The 17,805-nt window shown below is 37.9% G+C and overlaps 2 pseudogenes; one reads left to right on the forward strand and one right to left on the reverse strand.

The window, feature by feature from the left end:
* Positions 1-17,805, reverse strand: part of LOC137825422 (probable LRR receptor-like serine/threonine-protein kinase At1g06840) — a 54,158-nt pseudogene that overhangs the window by 33,432 nt on the left and 2,921 nt on the right.
* On the forward strand, positions 12,186-17,777 carry LOC137823405 (probable disease resistance protein At4g27220; annotated as a pseudogene).

Here is a 17,805-nt window from a genome sequence, read left to right on the forward strand (position 1 = left end):
GTGGCGCTCCCCGATGAGTCTCGGAAGTCGCTTCGGGACGTCGCCCCTGCAGAGCTGATGAGGAGCGACCTTGAGCTCGTATGCCGCTCGGTCGTACTCTTCCAACACGATCTCCAGGCGCAAGACCGACACGTGGAGACCGTGGCGCAATTGGAGCACAAGCTCTCGGAGGCCACTCAGTCCTTGGAGCAATCTTTGGCCGCTAACGCTGACTTGTCCGCCAAGATTGCCAAGGAGTCGGCCGAGAGAGAGTTGGCCCAAAGTGAAGTCGGCGAGGCGAGGCGGCAGCTCGAGGCCGAGAAGGGCTGCTGATGAGGTCGCCCAGTTGAAGAGGTGGGCCGACGAGAAGCTCGCGGAGTCGGCCGCTGAGGTGCTTGCCCTTAAAACTGCTAAGGCCAAAGTCGAAGCTGAACTCGACAAGAACTATGACGAGGCCGAGGAGTTACTGAAGTAGTGTTTTGAAAGAGCCGTGCGTCAAGCGCACGTGCTATATGGAGGGCCGCCGGCTACTGGGGAGTTTGACCTTGATTGTGAGGTTTATCAGGGTCGGATCATGCCGAGTGTTGAAGTGGCCGCTCTGACTGCTCAAAGGGTTGAACCGGCCGGGACCGAAGGAGGGGAGGCCGAGGTTCAGGGTAGGGAGGCCGAAGCCGATGAGGGTAAGTGCATTGAAGTGCGGGATTAGGTTTATACCTTTGGCCGGGTTGTGGCCTTTCCCCTTTTTCTTTTAGCATCCTTCGAGGCCGGGGCGTGGCCTTCTTATTTTGTATTTTGATGTATTGCCCGGTGCTTTTATTAATATATCGTCCAGTTTCTTCCCTTATCATTTTGTATTAATTGACAAGTTAACCAATCGATCTCCCACTGGTTCGGGCGATCGGTCAAAACTTACGAATGTATACGAGCAAGTAAGACCTTGGGCGATCGGCCATGAACTGCGATTGTTTGAATTCGAACAAGTAAAATATGGCGGTCGGCCAGTAATAGCGAGTATCAAGTTTGAATAGGTAAAATATGGGCGACCGGCCATAAATTCGAGCGAGTGATATACGGGCGATCGGCCATTAATTGCGAGCGTTAAACTCGAGCAAGTAGAATACGGGCGATCGGCCATAGCTGCGAACGTTGAAATTCGAGTAAGTAAAATATGGGCGATCGGTCACTATTTGCGAATGTTGGATTTGAGCAGGTAAAATGTGGGCGATCGGCCACTAGTTGTGATTGTTGAATTCGAGCAAATTTGGTGGGCAGTCGGCAGGCCGGCACTTGCGATGTTAATCGAGCAAGTGGGCAGTCGGCAGGCCGGCACTTGCGATGTTAATCGAGCAAATGGGCGTTCGGCCAATACTTTCGGTAGAATATTTCCAACACTTTTTGATGAAAACGCCTCGTTAAAACCTCCCTGGTTGGGTGAGGAAAGAGTGTGTGATTTTATTGATTTTAGCTGTAATAAAACTTGAGGTGCGTGGCATTCCACGTCCTCGGTACAATTTTCCTGAAAGCCATTCTAGATGATAGGCTCCTCCTTGTGCGACTTCTCGGACTCGGAAAGGCCCCTCCCAGTTGGATGAGAACTTCCCTTCGTTTTTTCTTGCGTCGCTGCGCATTCTCCAGACGAGATCGCCCTTCTGGAAACCTCTCGTCCGGACTTTGGTGTTGTATCGTCGGGACGCCTGGGCTTTGCAGGCAGCCTCTCGAATCTTGCTTTTGTCACGAAGCTCACTTACCAGGTCGAGGTTGACCGCTAGGCTTTCCTCGTTTAGGGTGAGATCGAACATTTGCCGTCGTATGGTGGGCTCGGCCACCTCTACCGGGATCATGGCCTCGGTCCCGTACGTCAGGCTGTAGCGTGTTTCATGTGTGGTAGTTTGGGGGGTGCACCTGTACGCCCAAAGTACCTCGATCAGTTCCTCGGTCCATCGGCCCTTTGCCTTGCCCAGCCGCTTCTTCAGCTCGTTGAGTATGACCTTGTTGGCGGCCTGGGCTTGCCCATTGGTTTGTGGGTGTTCTACCGAGGTCGTGATGGACTTGATGCCCAGGTCGTCATAGAACGACTGTAGGCCTCGGTCGATGAACTGTCGGCCATTGTCAGTTACTATTGTATGTGGGACGCCGAATCGGCAGACAATGCTCCTCCATACGAAGTTTTGTACATTCTTCGCCGAGATGGAGGCGAGGGGTTCGGCCTCGATCCATTTTGTGAAGTAGTCGACTCCCACCAGGAGGAATTTGGTCTGCCCCTTCCCTGGGGAGAATGGACCGATAATGTCCATCCCCCACATGGCGAATGGCCACGGGGAGATGATGCTGTGCAGTTCTTCCGGCCTGGTGTGGAGGAGGGGGCCGAATTCTTGGCACTTGGCACATTTCTTTACGTATTCGGCACAGTCGCCCTGTACGGTCGGCCAGTAGTAGCCGACTCTCAAGACCTTGGCGGCCATAGTGCTCGCCCCGGCGTGATTTCCGCAGACTCCTTCATGGATCTCGGCCAGGATGTACTCGACCCTTTTGCTGGTTATGTATTTTAGCAGGGGGGTTGAATAGCCTCTCCGATACAAATCTTCGTTGATCATGGTGTACCGGGCGCATTGTTGCTTCATCGTCTTCTCTTGGTCGGCCGTGCACGTGCCGTCCGTTAGGTATTGGATGACGGGTGTCATCCAATTGTCGGCCTCAGCCTCTTCTTCTTCTACAGCCAGACACTCGGCCTCGGCCTCCGTCACACTCGAATGTCTCAGCCATATTTGTATGACCGACCTCTGATGGCTCTTCTTTTTGGTGACCGAGAGCTTGGACAGGATGTCGGCCCTCTTGTTGTCCTCCCTCGGTATGTGTTGCAAGGGTGCTTTGCTGAAGTGGGCGATACTGTTTTTGGCCGCGTGGTAGTACCGCTGCAGCAAAGGTTCTTTAACCTCGAAATCTCCATTGATTTGGCCGACCATCACCTCGGAGTCGCTTTTGCATGTGACCTCGCACGCTCCCATGTCGTAGGCTAGGTTCAGCCCGGCCAGCAGGGCTTCGTATTCGCCCTGATTGTTGGTCGCCCGGAATCCGAACTGGAGGGCTTGTTCCAAGAAGAGGTCGCCCGGCCCCTCCAGGACGACTCTCGCTCCACAGGCTGTTTTATTTGAGGAGCCGTCCACATAGAAAGTCCAACCGCCCGAGAGGGTGGGCAGTGGTGTCAGCTCGGCCAAGAAGTCGGCCAAGCATTGAGACTTGATGGCGCCCCTCGGCTCATAGCGTATGTCGAACTCGGAGAGTTCGACCGACCATCCTATCATCCTCCCTGCAAGGTCCGGTTTAGATAAAATTTTAAAAATTGGGTAGTCGGTTCTTACAGTTATGGAGTGATTTTGGAAGTAGGGGCGCATCCGCCTTGCCATGAGGACGAGTGCGAGAGCCACCTTCTCAATCATCTGATATCGGGTCTCGGCCGAGTGGAGGGTTCGGCTGACAAAGTATATGGGTCGCTCCTCGCCCTCGGCTTCCTGCACTAGGGCAGCGCTGACTGCTTCTTCCGAGACTGCTAGATATACCAGGATTGGGATGTCGGGTCTCGGCTTCTGGATGACGGTCGGGGATGTGAGGAACTCCTTGAATTGTTTGAAGATTTCCTCACATTGGTCGTCCCATACGAATTTTTTGCCCTTTCGGAGCAGCTGAACGATCGGCCTCGTCCTCTCGGCCAGGCGGGGGACAAATCGAGAGAGGGCGGTCAGCCGCCCAAGGAGTTGTTGTACCTCCTTCACGGTGTTCGGACTTCTCATGCTGAGTATGGCCTGACAATTGTCGGGGTTGGCCTCTATCCCTCGGTGGGTGAGCATGAAGCCTAGTAACTTTCCTCCCTCCACCCCGAAAGTACATTTTTCGGGGTTGAGTTTCATGTTGACTCCCCTTAGAGCCCTGAAGACCTCGTCCAGATCCTTCAGATGTTGCTCGAACGAGTCGGACTTCACGACTATGTCGTCCACATAGACTTCTACCGCCCGGCCTATCAGACCCTTGAAAACTTTGTCCATGAGATGCTGGTAGGTCGCCCCTGTGTTCTTGAGGCCGAACGGCATGACCTCGTAGTAGTAGTTGGCGTCGGCCGTCATGAAGGTCGTCTTCTCCTTGTCCCTCGGATGCATGCTTATCTGGTTATAGCCAGAGTAAACGTCCAGGAAGCTCATAATTTTGTGGTCGGCCGCCCCATCCACCAGGCGGTCCATGTTCGAGAGGGGGTAGGTGTCCTTCGGGCATGCGCTATTGATGTTTCTGTAGTCGACGCACATCCTCGAGTTACCGTTAGGCTTGGTAACCATGACGACGTTGGCCAGCCATGTTATGTATCGGGCTTCTCTTATGAATCCGGCCGACAGGAGCTTGCCGGCTTCCTCCTTTGCCGCGAGTCGCTTTTCGTTGCCCAAGTCCCTCTTCTTTTGGGAGATCGGGCAGGCTTTCTTGAATATTGACAACCGATGGATGATGACATCGGGGCTCACACCCGGCATGTCGGCCGGTGTCCAAGCGAACATGTCGATATTCTTTTTTAGTGCGGCATGCATGATCTCGGCCTCGGCCGCTGCCAAGGCTGTTCCTACAGCCGTGCTGTGTTCTTTGTCGAGGAGGGGGACTCTCCTTAGCTCTTCTCTCGCCTCCAGTCTGTCTTCGGTCGCCCGGGGATCGAGGTCCACTAACGCCACGGTTGGCTTGATTTCCCTGGGGCGGTCCTTCCTGGGGGAGCAGTCTTTTCGGGAGGACTTTCTTACTCTGAGGGGAGAGGAGTCGGCCCTTAAAGGTTCCACCCGGAGGCTCTCAGCGTAGCACTCTCGTGCTTCTTTTTGGTCTACGTGGACCGTGAGAATGTCCCCTGTTCTCGAGGGAAACTTCATCGCGAGGTGAGGGGTTGATACTATGGCCATCAGCCGGTTGATGGATGGTCGACCGAGGAGGATGTTGTAGGAAGTGTTGGCGTCAATGACCATGTATCGGATTTTGATGGTCCTGGTGCTCTTCCCCTCTCCGAAGGTGGTGTATAGGTCGATATAACCCTTGGTACCCACCCTCTCGCCCGAGAATCCTACCACGTGGTCGTCGTATGGCATCATCTCGGTCTTGGCCATCCTCATAGCCTTGAAAGTTTTCCAGTAAAGGATATCCACCGAACTTCCTTGGTCCACGAGGGTCTTCCGTATGGTGAATCGGTCTATGTCGACCGCTATCACCATCGGGTCGTCCTGCTGGCGGTAGTCCACGCCCTTGAAGTCCTCGTCCGTGAAAGTGATGGGTGCCATCCTCAGTCGGAATGCCACCGCGTTCACTTGATATACCGCCCGGAGGTGCCTCTTTCGAGCGTTGTTAGTGCTTCCTCCTCCGGCGAAGCCGCCGGCTATAGTATTGATTACCTCTCGGTTACCTCTCTGATCGGCCTCCCTGGGGGATCGTTTCTCCGAGGGGGGTCGGCCCTTGCGGGTTGTCGGTCGCCTCTGGTATTTCGGTCATTTCGGCCGCGTTGAGGTGACCTCGTCCGCCTGGGTGGATCCTCCCGGCCGGGTGGGTCTCGGCCATTCCGAACGAAACGTCGGAGATGCCCGGCTTGGATGAGTTCCTCGATCTTGTCCTTAAGAGCCTGACACTCGTTGGTCGAGTGTCCGGTGTTTTGGTGGTACCAACACTGCTTCCTCCGGTCGGCATTATTTGGGTTGGCCACCTTCCTTGGGTGGTACCATCTTCTTTCTCATATCTTCGTTCTCCCTGCGGAGAACTTGCAGCTCTTGCTTATTTTTCTGAGCGGCCTCCTCGGCCTTTCTTCGCATCTCGGCCATCTCCCTCTGGAGAGACAGCAGCAGCATTGTTTGGTCGGCTTCAGTCATTCTTTCCATGCTTCTTGTTGAAACCATCTACTTTTTTCCTTCAGCTAGTTTCCCTCGGGCCCCACGGTGGGCGCCAATTGTTCCTGCTAGGGAGATGGGACCTAGAGAACTATTGAAGTCTTCTTCTCCTTCCTTCGGTCGGGCAGGTGACTGTAATGAACTGTGATTCTTCTCGTCTTCTGGCTTATCCTTCGGTACTCGGCTCTCGGTCGTCAGGCGAATCACCGGATGGTGGGGGTACCTGCGAAGGCACTCCGACGCTCAAGTCAGTAAAGCGGGCGGTCAGCTCTCAGGTAGGTGAACAGTAATAAATGACATACCTTACTCCTTGGAATGCGTGCTATTTATATTATTCTAATGGGCCTACCTTGTTGGGCCCGTTTATCGAGGTGGATACCGCTTAGGGTTGCATTACCTAATTTTTGATGATGGATTAGCTTTACTGATCTCGGTTTGAGCGTTAATTGTGATGGGGTTCGGCCATCGGCCAAATTCCTGTGGTCTTCGGCCGTCTCAGTTAAGTCTCCAAAGGTCTCGGCCACTCGGTTTCTCGGCCAAGTATCCAAAGGTCTCAGCCTCTCGGCCAAGTATCCAAAGATCTCGGCCTCTCGGTCATTCGGCCAAGTCTCCAAAGGTCTCGGCCTATCGGTCGTTCGGCCAAGTCTCCAAAGGTCTTTACCTCTCGGTCTCTCGGTCAGGTTGACTAGACATCGGACAGGCAGGTGGGTCTCGGCCTCGCCCAGTACCGGTACAATTATTTTTTTATTTAATAATTTAATTTATATTTTAATTAAATAACTTAATTTTATATTTTTATTATTATTTAGAGTTGTTAAATGGTCTAATACAGAATTTGGGTTGAAAAAAAAAAACTTTTTTTCCCATTATATTTCTTATATCACAACTGTGTCAACTCAAATTAAACTAGTCAAAATAAGGTCTGATTACTTTGAAGAACAATTAGAAAAGAAAATATAAATATTTTTATTCCATCTTGTAAGCTCTAAATCAAATTTAGAGTATGGTAAAACTGTAAAAGTCCAAGAAATTAAACTTCTTTCTCCCTTCTTTCAATTTACCAGTTCCAAGATTTTAGTTTATCCTGGAACTCAAATTCATTATTTTTTTTATCAGCAAAGAATAAAACACTTCAGAGGTGTCTCAATCCTTATACAAGGAACCCAAACCAAGTTTCTTAGCAATCAACCAGCTAAAGATCCAATAGACATTACAACACATTAACTATACTAACATACCAAATCAAGATACATAAGCCCAACAAATACAATTACAACAACCCACCAAAGATAACATACTCTCAATATAAAACAAAAAATCCAACAACTAAACAAGGTATTTGTCAATAGACCATAGAATTCCAAATAACCGATCATGTGAAAGGATACCTAAAGTTATGAAATAATATAATTATGATAGAGAAAAAAATTACTTTATTATAAATAAAAATTATTTACATATAGTCTTCGTTATAAGAAAATCATTAGATAGAAACTAATTTTATATATAAAAAATAATTAGTTATTATATTGACTAAATTAGGTATTATTTTAGAAACTAAAATAATTATTGATATCTAAATTAATTTCTATTATGTTTATCAATAATTTTTTTAGTCTCTAAAATAATATATATTTTAATCAGTATAACAACTAATTATTTTTTATCACGTTTATTATAGAGTTTTCTCATCCATAATTTACATGATTTGCTTTTACATATTGTAGTGCTACAAAACTAAAACGAGAAAAATTATAAACAATAGAAATGTTTGGAAAATTTTGGATGTAGTGGTGTTTCTATAAGTATTTTTAATTGAAAAAAATAAGAAAAGAAAGTTAATTATTTTATAAGTTAACTATTGTATGAGTTGAAAATTCAAATTTTAATGAAAAAAGTTAATAGAAAATAGCTGTTGTTATTGATAAAGTGAAGACAAATTAAGGAATGAATTTTATGAATTCTATGCCTTACTTGGAAACTGAGGAACTTCATGCTTCTTTCTTATCCCTTCTCATTCTTTAAAATTGCATCTCCACACCATTCACTTAATATTTCTTCTTCTTTCTTCTTCACATTCTATCTGCACAAATCTTCAGGTACGTTTCTCAATTCAAATCATCATTTTAGTTACATTTTCTTACTCTCATATTACTCCTATTTTACATCCATCTCAATCATGTCAATTAAAATTATAACTTTCTAAAGTTGTTGATCTTTTGAAGATATCAGTCCTGTACTTTTTAGGCTTAATCTTGTTTTTTTTTTTATATAAGTTTAGATTCATTTTTCTTATTCATATAAAATATTTTTTTAAGAGTTTGAATTTTAACTAGACCTATAAATATGTGATAATTTTCATAAAATACACATTAAACTCATATATTCATCTGTTCTCACATAAATTTTCTAAATTTTTACTATATTGAGTGTCAAATATATTTTTGCAGGTGGATTCTTCTCTCATCTCTTACTTTTCTTCGGATCAAAGTACTCAACTTACAACACAATTGTCTTTCTACCATCTCAAAACTCCAACACTTTATTCCGGTAACGCTTTATCCGACAAGAAAAATTAGACTTAATATTTCTCTGAATATTGGATTAATAGATCAAAAGTTTATATAAACCATCAAATTAAAATATTGTTCTCATTGATATAAGTAAAAAATATATACGTCAAAGTTTTACATTCGTTGAACATAGTGACTAATTTATATGACATAAACTTGCTTTTAAGATTTAAAATAAGTTTTATGATAATTTATTTTAAAAAAATTATTCTGAAATAGGGTTATATATATGACCACTTTTTCTTCAATAAGAATATAGGTTTGAAACTTTTTGTTGGTCAACACACTTAATAATTTAAAAAGCAAATAAATATATAATTTGAATACATTAAAAAATAATCTAATGTTAAACAATTATTTACTTAAATCAAATTTTAAATTTAAAAAAGTTTATGAGTTAGCTAATTTTAACCTTCAAATCAAATAAGATTACATAGAAGTTTGGACCTAACTCCTTTTCTGAAAAAATAAATATACACTACAAGAAAATCATTAAATAAAAACTAATTTTAGATACAAAAAATATATAGTTGTTATATTGACTAAATTAGAGACCATTTTAGAGACTAAAATTTTTTTTGGTTTTTAAATTAGTTTCTATTATTACTAAATAGTTTATAAATTGGTATCTAATTAGCAACTAAGTTTTTAACTACCAATTATTTAGATTCTAAATTTGGTAGCAAAAACTTTGGTCGCTAATTAAATACCAATTTAGAAAACTATTTAACAATAACAAAAACTAATTTAGAAACCAAAATTTTTATTAGTCTCTAAAATGGTCTCTAATTTAGTCAATATAGCAACTAAATATTTTTGGTGTCTAAAATTGGTTTCTATTTAATGATTTTCTTGTAGTGATATATGTAAAAAGAACATAATAACACTTTTTACAACGACATATTAGGTCGTTTAAATGACCGGTATAAATAAAAACTCGATGACATTTTTGTAAATATTTGGCACATATTACACCAGTTGGACTATCCAACCAGTGTAATATGTCCTGCTCAGAGCAAAAAAAAGGTTTTTAAAAATTTTATCTCTACGATTCCACATAACATCGATTGAATAGAGGAACCAATATTATATGTCATTCCCAGATTAAAAAAAATTAATTTTTTTTAAAAATGATATATAACATTAGTTCCTCCATACAATTGATGTTATATGTCATTCCCAGAGTTTAAAAATATTTGAAAAATTTAACTATGGGCACTACATATAACACCTATTGTATACATGAATCAGTGTTATATGTAATCTTTAGATTACAAAAATGTTTTTAAAGTTTTGAAAATTACATATAACACTGGTTGGACTACGCAATTGGTGTTATATGTCATTTCACAGTACAAAAAAAGTTTAAGTTAATAAAAAAATGTATTACACCGGTTATTACTCATAAATGATATTTTTATCTAATTTTCTTGACTCACACCCTCACTCTCCATTCGTGCTATTTTAAGTTTTCTTGATCAAGAGTTCATTTTGTTTCTACGAAAGTTGCTACAACTGCCACTGCCTCCGCTGCTTCTCCTTATTTTGTTCTATACCGTACGAGATTCTTCTGTTCACGCTTCTCTGCTATTTTGTTGTCACTCTTGTCGTTGCTCTTGCCTCCATTGTCGTCACAGCTCCGTTCACGCTACAGGTTAGTTTTTTTTATTTTTAAATATTTAAATTTTAATTATTACTTGGTTTACAATTATTTATATAGATAATTAGTTTTATTATATTGTATTCGAAATATAATGTATTATGTTTTAAATTGGGTAATTGTTTTAGACGAAACGCTTTGGTCTAAAACGATGACTTTACCTCATAGTCGTCGTTTTAGAGTAATTTAATTTAAAAAATACCACCGCGTTTTGAAGGACAATGTTTAGCCATAAAGCGCTGTGAATATATTGTCGTAAATAGGCCTTTTTGCACTAGTGATCTATTTTTGAGCTTTATATTAATTTTCAACACTTGAAAAAGACTAAGTATGAGAAAAAATTAATACTTTAAAACTAAATAGATTATTTATTTTCCTCTTATATAATATATATATATATTTTCATGGAAGAAAAGACTAATAGAAGCTTAATTAAATCATGAAAGAAGAAGACCTTTATCCGAAAGATAAAAATATTTGATAACAAGGTGTCAGAATCCTCTTCATTAGTGGTGGAAGATTTTATACACAAAGAGTCTATCAATACAATGTATCGTCATACTTATAATGGTATATAACTTAAACTAAAGGAATAAGAAAAAATCGTTAAGACGATTAAGCCTAATATCTATAATAGACAATTTGTCACACTCCTACTTAATGGTCTATATCAATTTGCTGCATCCCTCCATAAGGCAATCAAGGTTTTAACTACCAATTATTTAGTTTCTAAATTTAGTCTCTAAAACCTACCTTGGTTGCTAATTAGATACCAATTTAAAAACTATTTAATAATAATATAAACTAAAATGGTCTCTAATTTAGTTACTATTGCAACTAATTATTTTGGTCTCTAAAATTTGGTTTCTATTTCATAATTTTCTAGTGATATGTCCTTATACAGTAAATTAAAGGAGTGAGATTAATGTGAATGACGAAAAGCATATGACCATTTATTAATTTTGTCTAACATAGTAGCAAGTATTGCATGTAAACTCTTTATTGCTGTAAGAAAGGATAACAAGATTGCGTGAGTTGTAAACATTTAAGGGAGTGATCATAAGAAAATGTTACAAATATATGCATTACAAGAAATCAATTTAATTAAATTAGTTTATTATTGTTAAATAGTTTCTAAATTGGTATCTAATTAGCTACCAAAGTTTTTGCTACCGAATTTAGAATCTAAATGCTGCCATGAATATATAGAATATACTTTATGATTTTTAATATTTCATTTAATGTTATATTATAAGAATTATATCACATTTAATTTTTGGTCAAAAATAATTTCATACTATGATACACTAAAAAAACATCTGTTCGTTAAGTAAAATCTATATAAACTTTTTTCATCTAAAAATATTCATTTTTTTTCTCAAAAGTATTAACTAAATCATTACTATTGAAAATACTAACTATATTTTCAAGAAAAATAAAAATTAGTAATTTTTTAGGGACATAAAAAATACATTGTTTTAAATCTAAATTAATTTTTGTTTTAATTATTAGCATCAATATTCTATAGTCTTTAATTTCAAAATCTTTTTTATGATACTTGTAAACAATCTTTAATAATTATATTATTATCTTCAAGTCATATCACATATTATTTTTTATATTAATTTAATTGTTGGAAGAATATAATGAAGTTATTTTAATTAATATAATTACATAATTATATATAAAAAATAGTTGTCTTGTATATTTGAAAGATACGATTTTTTTTAAATAAAGACAAGTAATAATAAAGAAATATAAAAATAATAAATGTATCATTTTATATATATATATTCATGTATGCTTTACTTAATTTTTTTTAATAGCTAAAATACACATGATAATTTTTCCAATCATTTCATAGCTTTCATGTGTAAACTATTCTTTAAGAATTAAGGCACATGTTAATCAATTTAAAAATTAATTTATATTTTTTTATAAATATTTAATGAATTGTAGAAATATCATATATAAAACACAAAGAGTCTTTGTGCACATCGTTAATACTAGTTTTTTCTTAGATTAAAGAATTTGTTTTTCTCTCTATTTGTAAAATAACAAGATCTATGGAAGGTGTAGGACACCTTTTTAATTTACTATTTTCTTTTAATTGCATGATCTCTTATTAAAATACATGACATAATATCATTTTTAGCTAATTAAAGAGTGAAAAATTCATTCATGTTTAGGAAATTGTATAAATTCAAATGGAGGACTTCTTTTTTTTCTATCGCAACAAAGATTGCAGAATATGCAATAGTTCCAATTTTAGACCATGCTAAATACTTGTGTTGTTTACACAACTTTGCTTTGAATCTTCCAAATGCTAAAAAACAACTGGAATTGACTCGAGAGAGTGTGAATGAGCAAATTAGAGAAGCCACTAATATGATTGAAAAAGTTAATCCAGCTGTTGAGGAGTGGCTAAAAGATGTCAATAAAGTCTTAGATGAAGTAAAACTGCTCGAAGAGAGAATATTGAATGTAAACAAGAGTTGTTTGAGAAGGCAATGTCAATATTCTCTTGCAAAAAATATAGCAAGAAAAACAACTAAAATGATTCAGCTCCATCGTGATAGCAAGTTTGAACCGTTTTCTACAACTATTGAACTTCCAGGCATGAAGTACTATTCTTCCAATGATTTCATTATGTTCAAATCTACAGAAGCATCGTACAACAAACTTATAGAAACATTAAAGAATAAAAGTGTTTCCATGATTGGGTTAGTTGGATTAGGAGGCTCAGGAAAAACTACTTTGGCAAAAGAAGTGGGTAAAAAGGCTGAAGAGATGAAACTCTTTGAGAAGGTTGTCATGGCAACGGTGTCTCAACCACCAAATATCATAAGTATACAAGATCAGGTTGTCGACCAATTGAGTTTCCCATTAAATGAAACATCAGATATAGGTAGAGCACAAAGACTATCAGAGAGATTAAGGAAAGGTACAACTCTTTTAATCTTGGATGATGTATGGGAAAAACTAAACTTTGAAGCTTTAGGTATTCCATTTGATGAAAATGGTAAGGCTTGTTGTATACTTATGACAACTCGAAGTAAAGAAGTATGCACTTCTATGCAATGTCAAAGCATAGTTGAACTTAATCTCTTGAGTGACAAAGAAGCATGGACTTTGTTCACACATTATGCAAACATAATTGATGTCTCCTCGGAAGCTTTGAAAGGTGTGGCAAGAAAAGTTGTTAATGAATGTAAGGGATTGCCCATTGCAATTGCCACGGTGGGAAGCACACTAAAGGAAAAAACTATTGAAGATTTTGAGTTTGCATTATCAAGGCTAGAAAATTCTAGGCCACTAGATATTCCAAAAGGCTTAAGAAGTCCTTATGTTTGCCTTGAATTAAGTTACAATAATTTGACAAATCAATTAGCTCAATCCTTGTTAATGTTGTGTTCTATGTTTCCAGAGGATTGTGAAATAGATTTGGAAGATTTATTCCGATTTGGAAGACGATTTGGAACAGGTTGGACATTTGGAATAATGGAGAATGCAAGGAGAGAGATGCATGCAGCTATTAACATTCTCAAGAATTGTTGTTTGTTAATGCAAGCCAAAAAAAAAGATAAGGTAAAATTGCATGATTTGGTTCGTGATGTAGCCTTGTGGATTGCGTCTAAAAGTGGTCAAACAATTTTCACACGTACTGAAGTGGACCTGGGAGTGTTGACAGATGATGAAATCATGAAAGATACGCATGCATTAGCCTTATGGAATATGAAAGGAAATGATTTTCTTAATTATAAAATAAAATTTCCAACACTTGAAATTCTCTTGCTTTGTTCTAAAGGTGGCATAAAAGTACCAGATGTGTGTTCTGAAAGCTTGGAAAAACTTAAAACCTTAGTAATCATAAATTTACATGAGCGGGGTAGAGCTGTTTTTCCTTTGCCAGAGTCACTGAAGTCGTTAAAAAATCTTCGAACACTATGCTTGAGAAATCATGATTTGGGTGACATATCTTTTGTGGAAAGACTGCAAACACTTGAGATTCTTGACTTGCATGGCTCTTCTTTTGAAGAATTTCCTGTTGGGATAGTAGAATTAAAGAAGTTGAAGCTTCTAGATTTGTTCGAATGTCGGCTTAAGAAAAATATAGTTGATGAAGTTGTAAGCAAATGTTTGCAGCTAGAGGAATTGTATTTGTAAAAAGGACTTTTCACATGATGTCTCTTTCCCCAAATTACAGAGGTATGCTATAATAAATTGTCATTCTTCTAGGCCTTGGGAAGTCCCAACCCTGAAGAAATATGCAAAGTCTAGAGGTTTATTAATACATGATTTTGACGTTACTGTTCAAAAATTTATATCATTACCAATCAAGGATCTCTTTATAAGAGCAGAGTTCCTTAATTTGATAAACCTTCAGGGAGATTTTAAAAATATAATCCCATCCATGGATCCACAAGGCATGAATCACTTGATTACCCTAGAACTCCTATAGTGTGAAAAGATAGAATGTCTCATTGATAACACTATGAATACCAACAACAGTGTACTCTCTAAACTTGTTTACCTAAGTTTGAAATGGTTATGTAGCCTTCTAGAGGTTTTTTGTGATCCCTCATCGCGATGTTCCCTTGAAAATTTAGGAGAGCTCTTGATAAAAGATTGTGGAAAACTGAACAGCATCTCCTTTCCAAGGAAGTCTAAGCTATGCAATCTGAAGATCCTTTCAATATATGATTGTCCTATGCTAACTTCTCTCTTCGTGCCATCCGTTGTCCAATCTCTAGTGTTGTTAGAGGAACTAAAAATAATTGACTGCAACGGATTGAGGCACATAATAGAAGAAGTGGAAGAAGGGAACAATGTTTTTTCAAGCACCCCAAGTCATTCATATTTGACGCTCCAAAAATTAAGGATTATTAATATTATAGAATGCAACAATTTGGAGTACATATTCTCTGAGAATTTAACCGTACGGCTAGTGATTTTGGAAAGTGTGAACATTCGAGAAAACTCGAAATTGAAGTATGTATTTGGAAGTGGAAAGGAACCTAATCATGCAGTTTACCCAAGTGAAAAAGAGACTAATATCATAAATTTTTCTAATTTGCATACTCTATGGTTGTCATCTTTACCAAATGTGATTGACATTTGGCCTCAATATTGTCGTCCACAACTCCCCAATCTTAAGAACTTAGAGTGCATTGATTGTCCCAAATTGCTTGAGTCTTCCATAAGTAAGATGATGACTGCTTCAAATCTCCCGCAAGAAACAACTTCAAAGGTAATATATTATTTCAAAATCATGATATCTTTAACTAACATAACCACTTGAGCATTTATAGAAACATAGTTATTATTTATTATTTCATTAAGTTGATTAAAAATAATGAACTTTAAATATGAATTAACATTGAGATGTTAAGGAATCAGTATACTTTGTCAAGTGATGTTGTTTAAATGCATTAAGAATAACAATCATATCGCAGTAGTTTTTTATCATTACTTTTATTCTGATAACTATCAAGATTACAGTTTATATTCTTATTGTGTTTGAGTAGAAAAATATATGCATAAATTAATCATAATTCTGTGAAATGGATAATCTTTTATCCAGTCTAATAAACAAGTATTTATCAATTTAATCAATTATATTTTAATGAATTGTATTCAGACCTACTGATTATGATTGTTTTTTTTTTCGATTAGTATTGTAATTTTTTTATAGGTTTTTTTTAATAATGAGTTTTGATCTAGTTTTTTGTTTTTATTTTTTAATACATTTTAGGTATGCTAACTCACATTAAGTTTATTGAAAAATAATATATATTATTTTCGAAGATGCAATACATGTAAATAAAAAAAATGATATTGTAATTAGAAGTGATAGATATAAGATTTTGAAGTAGTGTGATATTTGAAGTACGTTAGATTGATGAATTAATGATTGAAATATATGCACTTAGTCCTTTATTTGGCAAAAATAATAAATTAAATCTGTAAAAAATTCCATGCTTTGTATTTATCTTTTCATTACTAAATATGCAATTGTATTCATAATTTTTTTCAAAAACAAGTTTGTTGATTTGAATTAGCCATAACTTATGAAGTGTAAAATGTAAGATATTAAGAATGAATTATGTTGTGTATACAGGATAATCAAATACCATGGTTTCCACTCCAACTTGAAAGGCTTTGCTTTTCTGATGTTAGAGTAAAAGGTCTGTTCCAATTCCAAATGGGAGAAGAAGGGGGCAGTGGAGAACTTCTTCCTCTAAACTTGGATATAACTTCTCTAGAGTTGACAGACTTACCTGAGCTGAACTTTATATGGAAGGGCCCCACAGGTTTTCTAAACCTCCAAAAGCTTCAAGAAGTTCAAGTGAGCGGATGTCCAAAATTGAAAACCATCTTCTCCATCACTGTTGTTACAAGTTTACCAATGCTGAAAGAACTGTATATAAATAACTGTAATGAATTGGAACAAATATTTGATTTAGGTGATGCACGACAACTCCAAACCCTGTATTCTTCCCAACAACTCTGCTTCCCAACACTTTATTTCATTTCAGTTAAAAAGTGCAATAAGTTGAAATGTCTTTTTTATAAGCTATCGGCTAGTCATTTTACCACTCTGAAATATTTGGAAATAGAAGAGTGCTCTGAGTTACACAAGGCTTTTGGTTTTGAACATGAAGCTGATGATGGTGGTGAAGAACAGACGGCTAAAAAGGGAGAACAACTACTACTACAGGAACTGAGAAGTATTACACTCAAAAAATTGCCAAACTTCGTAGAGATTCACCACGGATTTAAGTTAAAAGAAAATGTTGACCGTCATACCGTGGAGGAATGTCCTAAGTATTCTTCAAGTTTATATCTGCATACAGGTAAAATTCACATGTCCATTTTCTAGACACACTAATACAATGTCTTTGGATGATGTTGTTAAGTGAAATATTATTTTATCAGATATGTAAATAGAAGGCTACAGTTAAGCATGTAGAGTGAAGTATGGAAAGTGTGGTATTGATTTAAAAAACAAAGTGTGGAATGGACAATGCAACCGTGTCTCAAGTTATCACCCAACTCATCTCCAACTGCTACAATAAATTGGTGAGATAACGTTTTTTTTTCCGCTAAGAAAACATTTTTTAAATTAACCAATGCTAACTCACTGGCCCCATATAATTATTTTGTAGGGAGACAATTGCTTGAGGAAAGCTAAATCTGTAGTGTTCATGGATGATATCTGAAAAGGAGTTCAAATTGTCTTTTTATATTTGACAGCATAACTAACATGTATGGGTGGGTAGAGCAGTGGAGGGTTGTTTGCATGTTCCTCACAGAACTAAATATGTTGTTTGAGACAAGAAATTTTGTTAAGCAGAACAAAGTGGAAAATATAAGGAATGGCAATGTGGTATCCTCGAAATAAAGAAAAGGGAAATTGAGAAAATGATAAGAGTTTCCCAAAACAATTTGGACATCAGCCTTATGCAACAGCTAGCATACTAGCAGCAATATGTGTGAAGACTCACCTCATCAGCAATATGCCGATAAAAAAAAAAAACAATATGTAATTGTATTCCTTAATAGTTTAAGCACCTTGCAAGTTTCTCTCTAATTAAAAGTTTTATGAACTAGAAATCACAAAGGTTTTAGAATCTTAAATCGGTATTCACCATACATTAAAATAAAGGCTTCCACAGCTTCACTCCTTGTAATGGTA

This window comes from Phaseolus vulgaris, chromosome 8 (genome assembly GCF_000499845.2).
Source record: "Phaseolus vulgaris cultivar G19833 chromosome 8, P. vulgaris v2.0, whole genome shotgun sequence".
NCBI lineage: Eukaryota > Viridiplantae > Streptophyta > Magnoliopsida > Fabales > Fabaceae > Phaseolus > Phaseolus vulgaris.